Here is an 18,210-nt window from a genome sequence, read left to right as displayed (position 1 = left end):
TAATCCGGTTAAAAAAGGGATTGCAGGCCCTTTACGAATGAATTAATAGGTTTCCTGTTAAACTTTTAGTAAAATACAAATATTATATTACACGTTTTCACAAAAAGATTATATTATATATTATAAAGGAAAATGCAGGTGCATGAGCACATGTTCCGATATGTTAGGAATTTACTAAAAGTTTATCAGGAAACGGACTACTATATCGTTTTTAACCGGATTATCGAGAATGTAATAATTTCAAAAGAAGTAAGCTTCAATGGACTACGTACTATAAATAAAAAATTTGATTTTATATCTTTCCGCAGCTGTTTGACCTTTTGAAAATTGTAGTATGCACTAAAAAGTATATTTCTTTTGCTCCGTGTGGTAAGAAAAGCAATCATCTATTTATATCGTATAGTGAAGGTGCAAAAAAATGGTAACGTCTTCGTTCATACGCAGTGCGTAAAAGGTGTACCCACTTGCTTGCAAGGAGTATTTGGAATACATTATGGATCCAAATCAATAGTTATGGTTTTCAAATGCAAAAACGAAAACATGCTAACACCTTCAGTATGGCTAGATGGGAGGAAAATGGATGTTAGGATATTATCACAGACGACCTGAAAGACATCGAGGATATGGAAAGGCAAAGAAGAGCGATATCCGTTAGAGCAGGTATGCTGTCAAGGCGTTTTTATCTCTGCAGTACAAATGTGAAAAAGATACTTTTCAATGCATTTTGCACTTCGCTGTACACGTCAGAACTGTGGGTGGATTAAACTGCATCCCAATGGCATAAGCTAAAAGTCGCTTACAATAATGCTTATCGCCAACTATTCCGCCTACCGAGATACTGCAGCGCCACGGAAATGTTCCTGGAGGGACGAGTACACTCTGTCAGAGCGCTTCTCCGCCATCACATGGGAAGCTTATTTTTTATTGTATTTTTTTTAATATTAAAATAAAATAATTTCCCTCAGGGCCTATGTCATCTTTGGGGATGCTGAGTGGAGGTTCTTTTTTTGGAGAGGAAGGAGTGAACATGGGTCTTGAAGAGTCCCATGTTGTAGGAGGGAGGAAACACAGAGGCCGGCAGTTCGTTCCACAGCCGAGCTGTTGAACTTAAGAACGTCGTAGAAGCGACCCGTTCTCATGTGACAAATGTCAACCGTGTACAAATGTTGGGCGCGCGTTTGGCGTGTATCCCGACTACGCACCGGTGCCGAAGGGATCAATGACGCTAGTTCCTCAGAGCATCTTCCATTGTAATACCGATAGAACAAGGACAGCATACCTACCTGACGCCTGTGCTCTAAAGATTGCAGTCCGTTTGTTAAGATTGGGGAATCTATCAAACGGACCGCCCGTTTTTGCACAGAGTCAAGGGTTTTTTCAGGTATTTAGGGGCTCCGGACCAGAGATGGCTGCCAAATTCGACAGTAGGGCGCACTTGCGATTTGTACAGTGTCAGCAGTTGTGTACTATTAAAGTATCTGCGGGCCCTGTACAGTACGCCCAGCTTCTATGGCGCAGACTACGCCAATCAAGTATTCAAATCATTTTTGTTTTTATATTTTATCTTTTTTTATTTAAATTCCGCTTTTTTGTGCCTATCGGAATCACCTATGTTATTACCTACCTTATTATTACTTATTATTATTATTTCTAATGTCAACAATTGAAAAGTACTGCAGATTTTAAACAACTCTACTTAATTATAGTGATTTATTTTGGGGTATTATGCCGTGTTGAGCTGCTTCCTTCTTGAGCCAACGTTTCGTACAGCCCATCATGAGGGCAGACCAGTGATCCATGATGATGGTGTATAATTAATAATTTTTAATAATTATTATCAATATACATAATAGAGACGACGGGGCAGCTTAATCGTTCTTAAACCAAAACTAAACGCAGAAAACCATTTTAACTTATACTGTAATACCAGCTCTTAGTGGATTAGTATTGGCAGCTTGATAGACACTGTTATGATAGAATGACACTGTTAAGATGAAATAAATCAGTTTAATGCTTTTCGTCGTGAAAATCTCAAATCATATCCAAACCTTACTTAATTATTAAAACATTTTAATTCTAACAAAAAAATTATCACGAGACTCTTTGGCTTAAAAATAAGTATTGAAGTACGTACTTCGTAGATTCCAGACGTAAGAGTTAAAATTCATAATATATTCAAAGTTTATTAATTCCTTAGATTTTTAAAACGATGAATGTATAAATCTGGAAAGTTAACCGTTTTGTAAGATGGATTACTCGGGAGTAGAAAGATGCTGCCTTATTATATCATATTTTTAATTATTTTCGCCATTAGAAAAGTTTATACTAGAGTCAATTTTACGCGCTGATTTGGTAAAGCAAACAAAACGACCTTCGAACGGTCGATTTTAATACAAACATTTTAGAGCAAATGTAGTGATATTGTTTTGTTAACGGTATTAATTTATTAAAATTAGTATGAAGAGGACAGAAGGGTATGAATTCAGGTATCGGATATGTTGTGCCTACCAATGAAATTTGGACCTATTTCGATATCCCACGAAGACCAACGTAATGGTAGGAACGTGAGCCGATTGCAAAAAACAATTAGTTATTGGATACTAAAGGTATAACATACTAAATTAAGCACTTATAAAAGCGATCACTTTCTAAAATAACTAAAATTTATAAAAACAATTTGTTTTATTTCACAATGTATTAATTTAAAATAATATATAGTATGTTTGCGACACGTTCCAGAGTGGAATATACTCTCAGTATCGCCCTGGTGTAAGAATTAATGTATTAAGAATTGAAACGTGGCTTTAAATAACTTTTGCCGTGTTTGATGACAATATCTGAATAGCCAGATACTTCCCTACCTTCGTCTGCCCAATCTCCTTCCCCTCCCCAATACTTTCGGCCTCACAACAAACTCAAATTGGGGATACCATAGTATCAGTGGCTCCAGATAGTTTGGATCTGTTGGATCCCTTGTGTGGTATTCACATAAGTAAAACAAAGAAGTTACTATAGTCAATACCTACTTAAATAACTTATAAAAGTGAATTTTTTTGTCGTAATAATAAAAAGAAGAATAATTTATCACCTTAACGTTTTAAAGTTGATATTACAATGACATCAACTTTAAAAGGTCGCGACATCCGCCCTCACTTTCCAGTTTCCCATTTTTTAAACTACTGATAAGTTTTTACACGAAATTATATAACGTAGTTGATTTACGACTGGTTTTAAAGTTTTTAAAGGTTTGTGAATACACATTAATTCAAAAAGCTATAATGTACCAGAAAAAATGACGCACAACGCTGTTGAAGTAACCCGTTGATATAAATAATAAATTGCTTAAACAAAGTTTTCGTTAATGGTTAAATAGATTTTTTTCAAAGTTTAAAATATTGAAAGTGTTCATTTGTCTGGAAAATCCGTGGGGATATTTTAATTAAAGAGTTGTATTACTTGTTCAAAATACATAAGCGAACTTAGTTATAAAGTTAATAATTTTTTTTTATTATGACACTGTAAATATACTTGTTACAATATAATGATGTTTTTTTCATGTTTTAATTTGGAAACATATTGATTCTACTTACAAATGCATATGAATTAATAGTTTAGAAAATATCGACTATTCAAAGGTTTTAAAATGAGATGTATTGAAATGATGTCTTTATTGGCATACTAAGTTAAATTTAAAACATGATTTGATAAAAGACAATAATTATAGCTTAACGAAAAGATATACCACTAATAAAGTTAGTGTTTGACTTATAATTAAAGCGGAAAGTTGAGTGATAATGTGATTAATTCAATTGTCTACTTGGATTCGGCTGCGAAACGCGAAAATGCTGTTTATATTATTCATACTTTTACTTCTTACAATTATCCTAGACATGTATGAAAGTCTCAAAGAAACTTTGTAATGGGTACATTTTACAACTCAAGAAAGTTAAAATAAGTTTTGGAATGAAACGCTTAAAAGCTTACCATGGTGAAAAGTTGTCAACTTGTCTCCGAAGGAATGTTAAAAAAGGTAACTTTTTGAAAGGAGAGAACGGTAATGTTTGTTAAAACGCCGAGTGAAATGAATAAATAAGATCGAGTCACTCAGCGTGCAGTGTGCATCCCTCGCGCCGATAGCAGCCAGCACTAGCGTAGCACTTGCGTGGCGTAGCACCACCGTAGCACGAGCCGTAGCACCGGGGGAGGACGCGGGCGAACGGTGACTGGAGCGGAGCGCACAGCGCACAGTGTCACCGTAGCCCCGTACACCCGTAGCGCCGAGCATCGTAGCGCCGCCGTAGCAAAGTCGCACAGTGCCACGAATGCCCATTTTAAATTATATATTTTATTTTGTGATTTAAAGTAAAAGTATTTTATTCTATTTTTATAATTGGGATTTCTCGTACTGAGGCTTTTATAAACATTTGAAATACATAATAGTTTAGTGCAACAGTAATTAAGGAATAAATGTTTGCAATTAGTTATACATATAGAAATTGTAAAATGTACACGAATAGTTTTATGCTTAGCTTAATTATAAATATTATTGAGGTATGTTGCTATAGCCTTCTAGTAACTTAAAATATTATGCAATATCTACGTATTAAACATTTTATCTCCTTCTCAAAGAGTCATATAAGAATCATAAAGGATTATATAACATTGTTATATAATCCTTTTTTTCCAGATTTGCCGATCCTGGGTGGCTACCGTCCATCCAAAGCCTGCAGTTTATTTCAGATCGACAGACAATCTTCTATGTAGGGCCTTCTGTTTCTCTTTTCCAACGAAGGACACCATTTTACATTACAAAACACATGTCAATTTAGTATAATTTAAAAAAATGTTTACAAGAAAGTCGTGTTTGATTACAATGTATATTATTTTTGACCTTGTAATACTTTTATTATTCTGGGTTCGCTATCATGTCTTCCTGTTGGCCAGATCCAGTTTTCACAATTATTTTTTGATTTTGTCGATGTTTTTATTTTTTTGTAGGACAACTGAAACTATTGTAAAGCTTTATATTATTGAAGTGAAACTTCTTTACGCGCGTCATGCAATTTCGAGGACCGGAGTAAAACCGACTCATGACCGAAACGAAAATGCGGGTACCCCCACCACCGATTAAAGTTCATTTGATCTAGTCAAAGTTTTGAAGTAACATATAAATGCTTCTTAGCTCATCCCGACAACTGGCGTTGGTGGTGTAATGGTCAGCATAGTTGCCTTCCAAGCAGTTGATCCGAGTTCGATTCTCGGCCATCGCACATTATTTTTTTGTTTTTAACGCCTTTTTCATTCAATATCTTATTTTTTAGTAGGTCAGAACATTTTTTAAAAGAAAATAATATTGCAAAATAATAAAAACACTTATCTCACTGTGATAAAACATTACTCCGCTAGAGCGCGCTTTGCGTTATTGTGTTGGATTAAAATTATTATCTAATCCGTATATTATGATAATTGTATTACATTTATTTAATTAATTTATTTATTTTGATAATATGTAATAATTTACAGAAAAAAAAATTAAAACTATCTCCCTCTGATAAAATATCCGTTCGCTAGAGCGCACTACGCGATCTTGTGTGGGATTCTATTTCTGTACATTGTACATTATTTTTAAAAATATATTATATTTTGGGTGTGATGTAGGTAACATTATAAAACATAACAAGCTCTCATATTTTCAGAACCTACATAATATAATCAATTTATGCGGCTTTGCTTACAGTTGGTGCTCAGCGTGGTTGGCTTTCAATCAGTTAAGCGAGGTTCGATTCTCGGCTGTGGCATTTTTGAAGTGAAACCTTGTTGAGGTGGGGGAGCCGCTCACGAACGTTCTCTCTCTTCTCTTCTTTCCTCTCTCTCAGACACCAGCGAACTGCGCCACGCCAAGCATCAGCTGAAACTAGAAGTTTCACTTCTGTCTTGCGTAGGCTTGACACACCCACTTTTTTTATAAATAAAATTTCTCTGTCCACATATATAATGATTGATTTTGACTCTGTTCTATTATTTTCCGTCTATTTTCACAAGTGAATGTAAGTTTTTTCATGATTTAAAGTATATAATATATCAGTCTTTTAGTTGTAATGATCCTTTTGCATGATTATTTAGCGTTTAAACAAATGAATACGTATAATATTTAATTTGTAAAAACCAATCTCCAATTTAATACTTCCACAATTGTTTAGAAGTTATTCGCTTGGATCGTATAGACATATTTTTGTACAGCGACTAAGAATATAGTGCAAGCTCAGTTACATGGGGGAGTAAAGCAAAATAAATTTCTATCTCCCCCAGCGTGGTGCTTGTTGACGATTTCATACAACCTATGATACAACTTAGGTGAGCATATAATTCACGCTATTTTTGTACCAACATTTACTTCCTAAAGTACAATATTGTTTTTGCCTTTCGAACCACTGTGCGCCGTAGCGGTGGGCGGCGTAGGGGGTATCGGTACAGGGTATACTTTAGCCAACTCGGGGGGGAGGTATAAGGGGTGGGGGTTGGGTTTGCACTCGCCGGGAGGCATTATTGATAACTGTTGCATTTGGCTCAACACTCGGCTTGCACGCGGTTAGTATCGTTCCGATCTAAACTTTGACATAAGTTAAACATCCGGACACTGATTACACAATGTTGGAAGATAAAAATCATCTACGTGGCGGAGTATTAAAATCTTTTCCATGGGCACAGGTAGCAGGGTAAAACCACGTTTATTTTGTTGTTTGTGATAGGAAATGTATAATGAATAGTGTTGTTGCCAATATTAATTTTGTTCGTGCCAGGGGTCAGCAATGAGGTTTTTTTGAGTGAAGTAAATACTACCCAAACATCCTGTACCGGACAGCAGAAGATTTTTACCTAAAATATTATGAACAAAAAATTGTTAATCTATTCCTACATATTTAACAGATGACCCATCTTTGAAGTGGTTTTTATCACTTGCTGTATTGCCTTTGGAATAATGAATTTGAGGCTTGGTGGGACCGTAGTAATTAAAATTCGGCGCTATGACGCGTTTCCCATGCTTTCCTGTTTAGAGACAACAATAATTGCTCCACATTAACACGTGTAGAAACTGTACATGTTTAGATCAATAATATGAAAGCAACTGGACCAACTAATCAGTTGGCCGACGTCATTCCTGAAGTCTTGTTTAATTTGTAAATCCTTGCCCAAGGTAACCATGAGGGGAAACCGGCATTTTACAGTCCATGTCACTAGCGTATGTGTCCAGTACACTATTCTACATTTTGTTCCCTTCCCCACACCCTTCACCTTCACAACATGTGAATATTACCTCAAACACAATAATCAATGTCAGGAACGATAGTTTTCTTCTGCATGGCTCCTATATCATATTTTACTACAGCTAAACTATTTACTTCAGATATCTTATAGTGTTAGCTAACATATGTATTATTTTATTAAAAAATATTATTTCTTATCCACAAGTATCATCGAATCGCTGACAGCCCTGAATCGTTAATGCCAAGTTGCAATGCCTAGTCGGCTATTCCAAGTACAATTAATTTTGTGGGTAACAATAAACTCACTACTGACTATTATCATAGACACCTCATACTTATGATAGGTTTAATACAAGCCTAGTATAAATTAGTTCAACTATTGTTACACTGGTATATATTTCTTTTGAATTATGCATTGTCTTGATATTATTAATTATTAAAAACTGCATCACTTGCAATAGTGTTTTTGTGTACACATTAATTGTTCTTTAATTTATTGCTATTATTATCTTGTTTACCACTGTAAGCTTGTTATTCGATTATCACTGTGTTTTAAAAGCCATTTTATGGCGTTTAAATTGTATAAATAAATAAATGTATAAGGTGATCAGATTTTTTGGTCACATCCCCCGGTGAAGATACCCCGGTGAAGGAAACTCTGATTTTTTTAATAATCTATATGTTTCAAAGTCAACGTATCTATACAAATTTTCCAATTATTATCATTACTATCCTTACTATATATTTCTTTAACTCTTGATTAAATTAGTTATTAGTCGGTTTGGTTGGGTATTTCCGCCACAAATCCAAATTTAAGTTTTATGTAAAAAAGACAGCGCAGCCGTACTACTAGTAAGTTAGATTTATTAAATATTCTTATCGTTTCTTTCAACTGTTAACATCCCAAATAAAATAAGAAAATGAATTCAACTTATTTACTTTTTTCATCTCTCGGAGATGTAAGTTAATCTTTTGACATTGATGCCTTGTGCTGTCTCCATCACAATAATTATTTAATAAATCGTGAAAACAAACCATTGATATAGGTACTTACGAACTACAATGAGACTTGGTACTTAACGAATGAATTGATAGGTTTCCTGATAAACTTTTACTAAAATACCAATATATTGTCACGATTTCGATACACGTGTTCATAAAAATCTTAACATTTTCGCATTTCGACATTATATATTATCAAAAAAAACGCAGGTAGGTGCATGAACACGAGTTTCGATAAAATTATGAATTTCCTAAATGTTTATTAGGAAGCGACCAGCAATCCCATTTTTAACCGTATTACCAATAATTTGAAGAGACTCTTAATAAATTAGCAATACTCATTTTTCTCCGTAAATTAATTAAATTCTTTGTAAATTTAATCAAGAAATTTTACAAACAAATAAAATGTGTTATTTTTTATTGTGTTCCAGGAAAAGATTGCTTGAAATAAAACAAAAACTTTTAACACAATAGCTGTTCTGAGCCAACAATGCGGAATAATTTTACAGTCGGCAGGTAAAACTAAATTATTCTCAATCCGAGTACCTGTACACTTGTACAGCAATCTTATTTACTGATTTGATAAAATGTTGCTGTAGGTGCAAACAGTGTATACTGAATATCACTACAAACAATGCTGAGATAGTTAGACATTTTCATTCTGCAGGAACATTTTATCAAATAATTCCATTGTTGAAAATCTGCTATTCCGACTATTATTAATCCAGCACACAACTGTGTAAAATATAAGGTTGAAAATGAAAGACAAATTATGTAGCATTTTGAGATAACAACGATGCGACAACCTTTATACCTAACAATATATAAAGCTTTTATTATGTACATTGTATTATAGCTGGGTCGTTGGTCTGAATGATGCAAAATATCACAGGCTTCGCATTTTTCTAGAAAGACTACGGATTATTTCAAATCAATGCACCTACAATTCTTCAAGGTATGGGATATTTTCCATTGACGTTTTTATACGAGTATATTGTATTTCCGCAAACTCTACAAATCCCGCTATGAGAAACATGTCCGTTTTTTGTCATGGACAACGTAAAATTTCGAATATTGAGTAGTGTCATACTGCTGGGTGTATGTTGTTCTGAGATTTTAGACCGCTTATTTCAGCCTACTGTTTATTAGGGCTGATTGTTCAATATATGCCAGGTGAACTTCTACCGTAGCCAGTCTTTTTTCTTTTTCTTCCAGTTTCTCCATGAGTTAATTTACTTGCGTAGGTGTATTTATGATTTGTGACAGTTTGTGAATGATATTGTCGTATTTATATATACTATAACATCCTTTGGACAAAGGAGTTTTTCATATAAAGCTAAGCTCGCTATATAATATGCTTGGTGAAAATATACAAGTTGGCGTCATGTATCTTTTATCAGGAGATTTTTCAATGTGGATGAGTGTTTCAGGCGAATAATTATTGCTTGTAAAATAATTGTAACTATGGGTACGTTAAATTCATTGAAGAAAATGGTCGAAATCTCTTTACTAGCTGATCAATCCATATTTACTTAATGGATATGTACTTCTTAAATACTTTTTTCCGACTTTATGTCCGGGTTAAATCTTCCCCACAGGAAAAACTAAACCCTTCCACACACTTTTCCACAAATGATCTTCTAGTCAATCTACATTATTCAAGTGCATTATATAAACATAATAAATACAAAACAATACAAGAACAACACGTCAACTCACCAGAGATCAAATGGGAAAATAATTCACTGACTCCAGATGTAGGTATAATGCCACTACTGGCATTATTATAAAATAAATTTAGCCGAAATAACAAATGGTAATATTTCTTGTCTGAGAATGCCAAAATTCTTTTAATCTCATTTCCTAAATCTGCGTTTTTTTTTTTTTTCAGAAACAGATTTTTTAAAATTATAGGAATTTGGAATAGCGACATCAATGATATAATTTTTTTTTAATTTTGTCATGTAAAACTATACCGGGTCTATTATGACTAATCGTTCGGTCTGTTAGTATAGTTTTATAAAATTTATTTTCTTAATATGGTACTATATTACGGCAATCAATCAAGTATTAGTATGTTTAGTTACCAAACTTTGGTGAATTATTTTTAAAACTTGATTGTGCCTAAATGTGTACTCGGACGGCTCTAACATAGAACATCCTGATATAATATGTTCCATAGTTTCCTGATATAATATGTTCTACAGTTTCCGAAAAAGCCAAACATTTTCTACATAAATCATCAATTCGATTTGTATCTTTGCTTCCTATAATTTTTAGTATTAATGACTCTATCCTGAATGGCAAGCTAAATTCTTCTATTTCTGCGCTCAACTCTCCAATACTCAACCATTTGTTTGACGAAAGCTTGTTATTATTTTTTTATTATTTATTAATATATTGCTGATTCACTATTTAGTTAAATGAATCATATGTTTGTTTGTTTATTATTTCACTGATACATTAAACTGATTTAATACGCTAAATTAGGTTTTTTGAATAGTTCGGCAATAAAACCAGATAAATTTTAAAAGTTTCAGACATTTTCATGAGAAAACCAAAGAATTCACTTAATTGTTTATTTTATTACTTTCACTGAGAGTGATTTAATGCACTAAATTGTGTAATTGTTTAATGAAATTTATTAGATTCTTTTAAAAAGTGACAGCTCAAGTTTCAAATAAATTGTTTTAGGTTTTTTAAACTTGTGATGAAAGGCTTTAAATCACAGTGAAAGAAAAAACAGATAAACCATAGCTGCAAGAAAATATGCAAATTATTTATGAAAACGGACATGCTAACGACATCTGGCGGAGAAAGAATTGATCCAGCTTGCTTGCAGTAGACTCCTGTAATAGTTGAAATTATATCGAGGTTCTAAGACGAAAGCAGAGAGGTCGTAAAATCGTCTAGGACGACTGGTACTTCCCCTTTTCCTAGGCCTATAAATAAATATTGAATTTTGTCAACCAATAGATCTGAACAAAGAGCTATAAAATTTTGAGTAACCAATCAGTGAGCGGAGGGAGGCGTGTCTACGACGGACAAAGGAAAAAACTTTGGATCGGGCAATAAAAAAAGATAATTAATGGCTTCTTCTTTCCCACAGAAATTAGAGGTGAACGCACTTTAGGGTCAACGTCGACTTTCAAGGTGACAAACTCCTGGAAATGTTTACAATAACTGAGGCATTTAGGTGATGGCGAACCATTGAAATCGAGTGCTTTGAAGATTTTACAAGTTGAAAAACACACACACGAAAATGCAATGGAAAAACTATAAACGTGATAGTATAAAAAAGGACGGGAAAAGCGAAGGAAAATCACTGACAGAATTTTCAACTGTAGTACAATTATTTATGATAGAAGGAGGGTGTCATGTTCGATAAAAATCGTACTAAAGAGAGGTGAGAGTTTTGGAAACAATGGAAATTAATCGTTATCAATTTAAGATGAAACGGACATATTGGTAAATCAATCTTGGATGAAAATCTCGCAAAAAAAATACACATTTTAGAAAAGTGCGGCGATCGAATGGAAGGTTAATACAGATATTTTGGACTGCTACGAAGGTTCTAGGAAAATGAAAATTGAGTATTAGAAGAAGACAGTAAAATTAAACATATATCGATAGATTAGATTCAGGAAAAGTAGACATTTTCATGATTATTAGGTTAGATATATATTAGAGTTACCCAATATTACGGAGGGGTCGAAACAAGATAAAAGGTTGGCGGTCTCATGTATATTTTGAAGGATAAACAATCGGAATTTGAACATGATTTTTATTTACGTTAAGGTAATAAACGATTAGAAAAGCGATTAACTTTAACGTGGACCTTATGGAAGTATTTAGATTAGTCAAAAGAGATTAAAATTAATAGGTTTGAAATTAAACTAAATTTACGAGTCTGGTACCAAAATTTTAAACGTAAACAGGTGTCCAGACATATAATTTATGTGAAATCTTGTAAGTGAGGGATGGAGGATGGGGCGGAGATTGGATCAGGCAATAAAAGTGACAGATATCCCAGAGTCAAATTAGGTATATCTCCCATAGAAGTGTGGAAAACTATATATTAATTAATAATAAATGAAGTATGAAATTTCCCAGGAGACCACACACATCGGGAAAAGTGAAGAAAAGATAAAAGGAAGGGTAAAGAACGGAGATAGGAAATGATCCATGTGGAGAAAAGCGATACAATTCGAATTTATCCGTGAAATTAATAAATACGACTTGGAAAATGAGTAATTATAAGAGTTATGAGAAATGACATAAGAATCAAGAAGAAATTGTGCAAGAAAACGTCGCGGATAAAAGAAAATCCAAGAAGATAAGGAAAAATTCAAATCTGCGGCATTAAGAGAGAAAGTACTGGTGAAAATGGAAAAGCCCATATAAGGGACAATAAAATTGAGTAGAATTCAGACGAATCGAAATTCAAAAATGCGTAGTAAAGATTTCAGCATGGATTTAAACAATTTCGCACGAGATGCATAAAATTGAGATCTATATATATGTTATTGAGGACGGACCTATCGCGAATTGAGAAAAAAAAGGAACGCAAAATCATGAGATTTAACTACATTTTTGTATGAACAGAGGACAAAGGGAGCTTGGGCGATTAACACAGACTTACCCGATTCGGACCCTATCGATTTAGAATTGTGAGATGGAAACTGAACACCGCCTTGAGCCGGAAAACAGAAGATCGTATGTAGGAACGATCGATATTGATGGAAGGGGTGTTTGGATTTACGAGTTGATAGGAGATAGAATTAAGCATCAAGAGAAATTCAGATACGTCTTTTGGAACCTGAGAGGGGTATAAAGTGACGGTACACACCAGTTTTGGGACAGTCGCGCCGAGGGTTTGAAAAGTTGTTACGTGGCAGTACTACGTCTATTGGTAAAATTCTAGTGAAATAATCTAAGTGTTAAATTCTGAACAAGTACCTGGACTTAGAAAGTTTTGTAAGAAGTCTTAAATTCAGTTTCTAAATTCTGAAAACCCCACCAGTGAAGTTTTGTTAAATCAGTTTAATTTGGTTAAACAGTGGAAATAAATATAATTTAAACTCAGTGCTTAAAAGTGTTAAGTGAAGTGCAAAAAGTGAATTGTGAATTAATTAAAAATTTGAAAATAATTATTTCATTCAAAGTGAAAACATTCAAATTAAATTTAAGAGTTTGTTATCGTTAATCTAAAGTGAACGTGATCGCGTATTGATATTTAAAAATAGATTATAATTTTGTGTAAAAATAATAATAGTAATAAATATTTACGTCTTAGTTTAAAATAAACACAATCTAGACAGTTCGAAAAGAAATAATAACAAATGCTCAAACCTTTGTTCTAAAATTAACAGTTCGGAAAAGAAATTAATTTTAAGAATCGAGATAATTAAAAGTCTGCGCAATTCGAAAAAATTTTCTTTTAAAAATATATAAAAAGAAATTTAGAATTAATAAATTGTTCAATTAAAATCCATCGTGCGTATAGCGACAGTGTTAAAAGTGTTTGTCATTTTAACCGGAATTCTAAACATCAATCTACCATTTCGAAAAAAGTATTTTAACAGCTATCATTCAAAAGTCTAAACTAGAAAAGTGTTATTAAATCAACGGGTTTTCTGAATTAGGATTTCGTTCGGAAGAAAAATTAAATATCAGCTAATTTATACGATTCAAGCGAGAATAAAATATTAAATAGGAATAAATAGTCGAAAAGATTTATTTTTTGAAATTAGTTGAAAAATACAATTAATTAGGTAGGATTTCTTCATCAAGGTTGTTGTGTACTACCCGACCGGAAATACCTTGACGTGGGTGAGTTTTCCTTTTATAAATAATTTTCAGGTCCCAGGAGACACAGAAGGGCTGTGAAGTGGAAGTATATCAATTGAATATTAAATTAAAACAACAAAACAAAGAATTACACATTAATATATGTATATTGTATATTTGTATATATATTTATAAATATAAAATAAAATATTGTATATAAAGAATATATATATGAGTATTGTAATTATATATATGTATTTTATTTATTAATCGAAGCATCGAAATGGTAGCGATCTTTAATACCTACCCAAGGATATATCTATATTATTGAAAAGGAAAATATGTATTTATTAATATTCCAGACTATGTAGAATCATATATTTTGTATTTATTTATTAATATATGTACTCTTTTTTAACATATTTTGACAATAGAGATATGTGTACTTAAATATATATTTATATTTATTCTTCATTTAACCTAGTAAATTTACTAAATTCGGAAAATGAAATAAATAGTTTAACTTCAATAAAGGAATTAAAAATATTTAAATTAACTATGCACAATAAACGGTATCATAACTGAATCAGTAAAGAGGCACAAATGACTTCTAAGGAATTTTAAAATAAACAAATCTCACATTTAGGTTAGTGTGTCAGGAGATGTTTATATTATTTGTTTACAAAACAAAGGATCACTGGAGAATTGGGTCAACCGCATAGTTTGAAAACGACCTTGGCCATAATTAGTTAGTCACAAAGGATTTTATTAATTACCCGAAACAGCTGGAAGATGCGTGTTCTCAAATACTTATCAATCACAAACGACAATTGAAAAATCACGGGTTAGCCAGATTTATATCAAAAAATTACATGAAACATTTGAATACTATTGATTAGATAATCGCACAGTTTTTATTGGTTACCTGAAACAGCTGGAAGCTGCGTGCTTACAAATACTTATCATTCACAATCGACAATTGAAAAATCACGGGTTAGCCAGATTTATATCGAATAATTATACGAAACATTTGAATTTTATTGATTGGGTGCTCATACAAAACCCCATCAGTTGCCTGAGATATTTGAGGGTCGAGTACTCTCTAATGTGGCAATCAACCACTTGAAACAATTGGAAAATCACGGGATAGGATGAACAAAAATTAATGTTGAACCCTGGAGGTAAAATTTAAAACAAATACAGTTCATCAATAGGAGGCAGTGGTCGCTCCTACAACAAGACCATTAACCAAACCAAATAGAGATGACGATTCTCTTAAATAAAAACGTCAAAACCAAACAAACAAAAGCTTGGAGTTCGATAGCTCTCCAAAACAAACTATCAAATATGACCTTATTCTACTAGTATTTATTAGTATCACCTTATTAGTACGTATATATTCGGTTACCAGACCTAGAGCTTCGCAGAGTTCTTGGCGCGAGATCCGAGCTCGGGATGCGAGGTAGATAGCCTCGTATTGCGAGTTATAAGCCTTTCCCAAACTGTATGTATACATATATTTATTCGTATGTACTGTTTACTGGAGGATGCGGACCTGCATACAGCTTGCATTTTAGGTCTAATAGACCACTATCGCATCTTCTCTTAAACGTGGAATGAGGATTCACGACCCGTAAGTCCACACCAACCGTGAGTATATGATTGTATATAGGACGAAACCGGTTCGCCCTAAGTAAATTGTAGTCCAAGGAGGGGTCGGAATTTGGGGGTATCGGGACCCGGGGGGAAACTTGAATGCAGTACATGATGACGTGGAAGGCTTCTTGGGACACGATAACTTAGGTATCAATCAAGGAGCCGTGTCAAAGGATTGTACAAATTTCTAGTCCACTCCCGATCATCTCGTTTACTTGATGGAGGATTGGAGCCAAATTATGCCAGCAAATGGGCTATTCCGAGTTCGTCAAATATGCAATTAACTAATTACATTAACCTACTAAATCAATCTTTACATGTACCTTATAGCAGCAGAATCATAAAGGAGTGGTGCCACACAGACACAAAAGTTCACCAAAATCAAATTTACTAACAATTAACCATTTGAGTTATATTAAATTACCTGTCCAAATAAACATGTATAATATCTTTTATCAGCGTTTAACTACGACTTTGTTAGGGTGCAGGGAATCAGAATAATTACAATAGGAAAGTTAGCTCATTCAGAAAATTCATTTAAGTCTAGGTTTGCAATAGAAAGACTAATTCAACTTTGAACTCAACACCTCGATCAGAACCAAGAGGGTTACCACAAAAATGAAAGTAATTAAAATCCTATATCATAAATCCAAAAAATTACACAACGTTTGATGGAATTTAATTACAATATAAATACGGGTATATTTGCGTTCAAGATCGTAAATAACGTATTAATTAGTTAAGTACATATGTCTATAAAGATATATAGTACAAGAGAGCTTTAAGTAGCTTTCTGTAGATATCAAAGAAGAGGGTCCAATTTTCATGGAGGCTTATGTGTTGTAGGGGAGGAATTTTCCATCCCTGCGAACACATATGCAAAGCCTTAGAAAAAAAAATTTAAATATCGGTCATAGCCAAGAGAGAAGAAAATTTTATATTGTTTTAAACAAATAAAAATAAAAGAAAATGGTGAAAAGGCGAAAACATTACAAACTATAACTTCAATTATTTTGATAACAACACAGAAATACTTCACTGAATTTATTGTTAATTTAACAACGGTTTTATCTGAAAATACGTAGATTTAAATAGGTTTTTCAAGTTTCTCAGTATTTTATTGCTGAGCTGTAGATGTTTTTGTGCAGCATAAGTGTATAAGTAGGTATATGATGCCCTTGTTCGCAAGTATCCTGGAATATAGCTCCATTATTTGGGCCACTTCTGAACTAAAGCATATCCTGGAAATAGAAAAGTACAAAAGAGGTTTGTACGTTACCTGTATATAAGAGAATATACGTACAATCCATCCTTGTTCTTAACAGTGTAATGTTTTCCCGTCTCCCCTTATTCTCGTTAACGGATTAATATTTTGTCACGTTTTGGTTTGCAACTTCTCGCGGTTTATCAACCCTTCAATCTTAACGAATTAATATGTCACGTTGTGTCAATTTTTTGTTTCGACAGGGATTAATTCATTGAAGGATCCTTTTAATTGGTTGTGGTAACTTTGGTTCTTTTTAGATGAGGCGTGTTACATTCTGTATGGTTTGAAAATAAGACAATGACCGACTACCCTGATTTTAACTACCTTTTCCTACCTTGTTTGCTCGCCCAAACGTTTCAGGATGCTGCAGTCGACAATGTGCTAATATAATGAGACAATTAATTACAAATTAAGTACATGAAGTTCACTATAGACAATTCAATTCAAGATGCACAAGGTTCTAAGTTAATGATTTGACTATGGATTGTTAGTTTTGTGAGTTATTTCTATGAGTAGGTATTTTCGGGAATAGCTAGAGACAAAACATGTGTTGCTTTCGATTGGTCTCCGTCCAAATCCCATCCATCAACGTGACCAGCTCGAAAGCAGCCAAGTTGATGGTCCAATCCCAACACCTCCAGAAATGAATTGAATATCGCTCAGCGACAGATGAAATAATGACATGTTTTGCCTCCTGCCGGAGGGTGATGAAGGTGGAATGTGGGTCCTTGGTGGTAACTGTTGATGTTGATGTTGATGATGAATGATGAAGATTCATCTTATACCGTTAGGTACAAGGAGCTGCTCTGGTCCGGTGGCATGATAGCCTGGTGTCAGGAACCATTTGGGCCACGTGGGTAGCGCAAGGTTTAGGTCGCGTCAACCTCCCCCAAATCGATGATGAGTTGAGCTTCGCCAGCATGCCGAAAATTAGGAGTCCACTCTACTAACCTCAAACATAAACATATACTGAAGTGGTTTGCATCAGCAACGTCAGGAGTTCGGGAGTCCCGTGAACACCCCTCTGGTTTACGCTCGTAAGGATAATGATGAATTCAGCTTCAGTTTGTTCGACTTCGCCTCTGCAGTCACGCTACTCCAAATAGCTCCTGGCTCCAGTCTATACAGCTTCTCGTTCCAGTAGAGGTAATGACACATATTTATCATATGTACAATACAGAACATACTTCAAGTCTTTCGTCCACACTCAAAATAGTCATGTCAATATTT

Source organism: Hesperophylax consimilis, chromosome 6 (assembly GCF_061612785.1).
Source record: "Hesperophylax consimilis isolate HC1 chromosome 6, BYU_Hcon_1.0, whole genome shotgun sequence".
Lineage (NCBI taxonomy): Eukaryota > Metazoa > Arthropoda > Insecta > Trichoptera > Limnephilidae > Hesperophylax > Hesperophylax consimilis.
The sequence above is the reverse complement of the archived record's forward strand: the minus strand, read 5'-3'. Positions refer to the sequence as shown.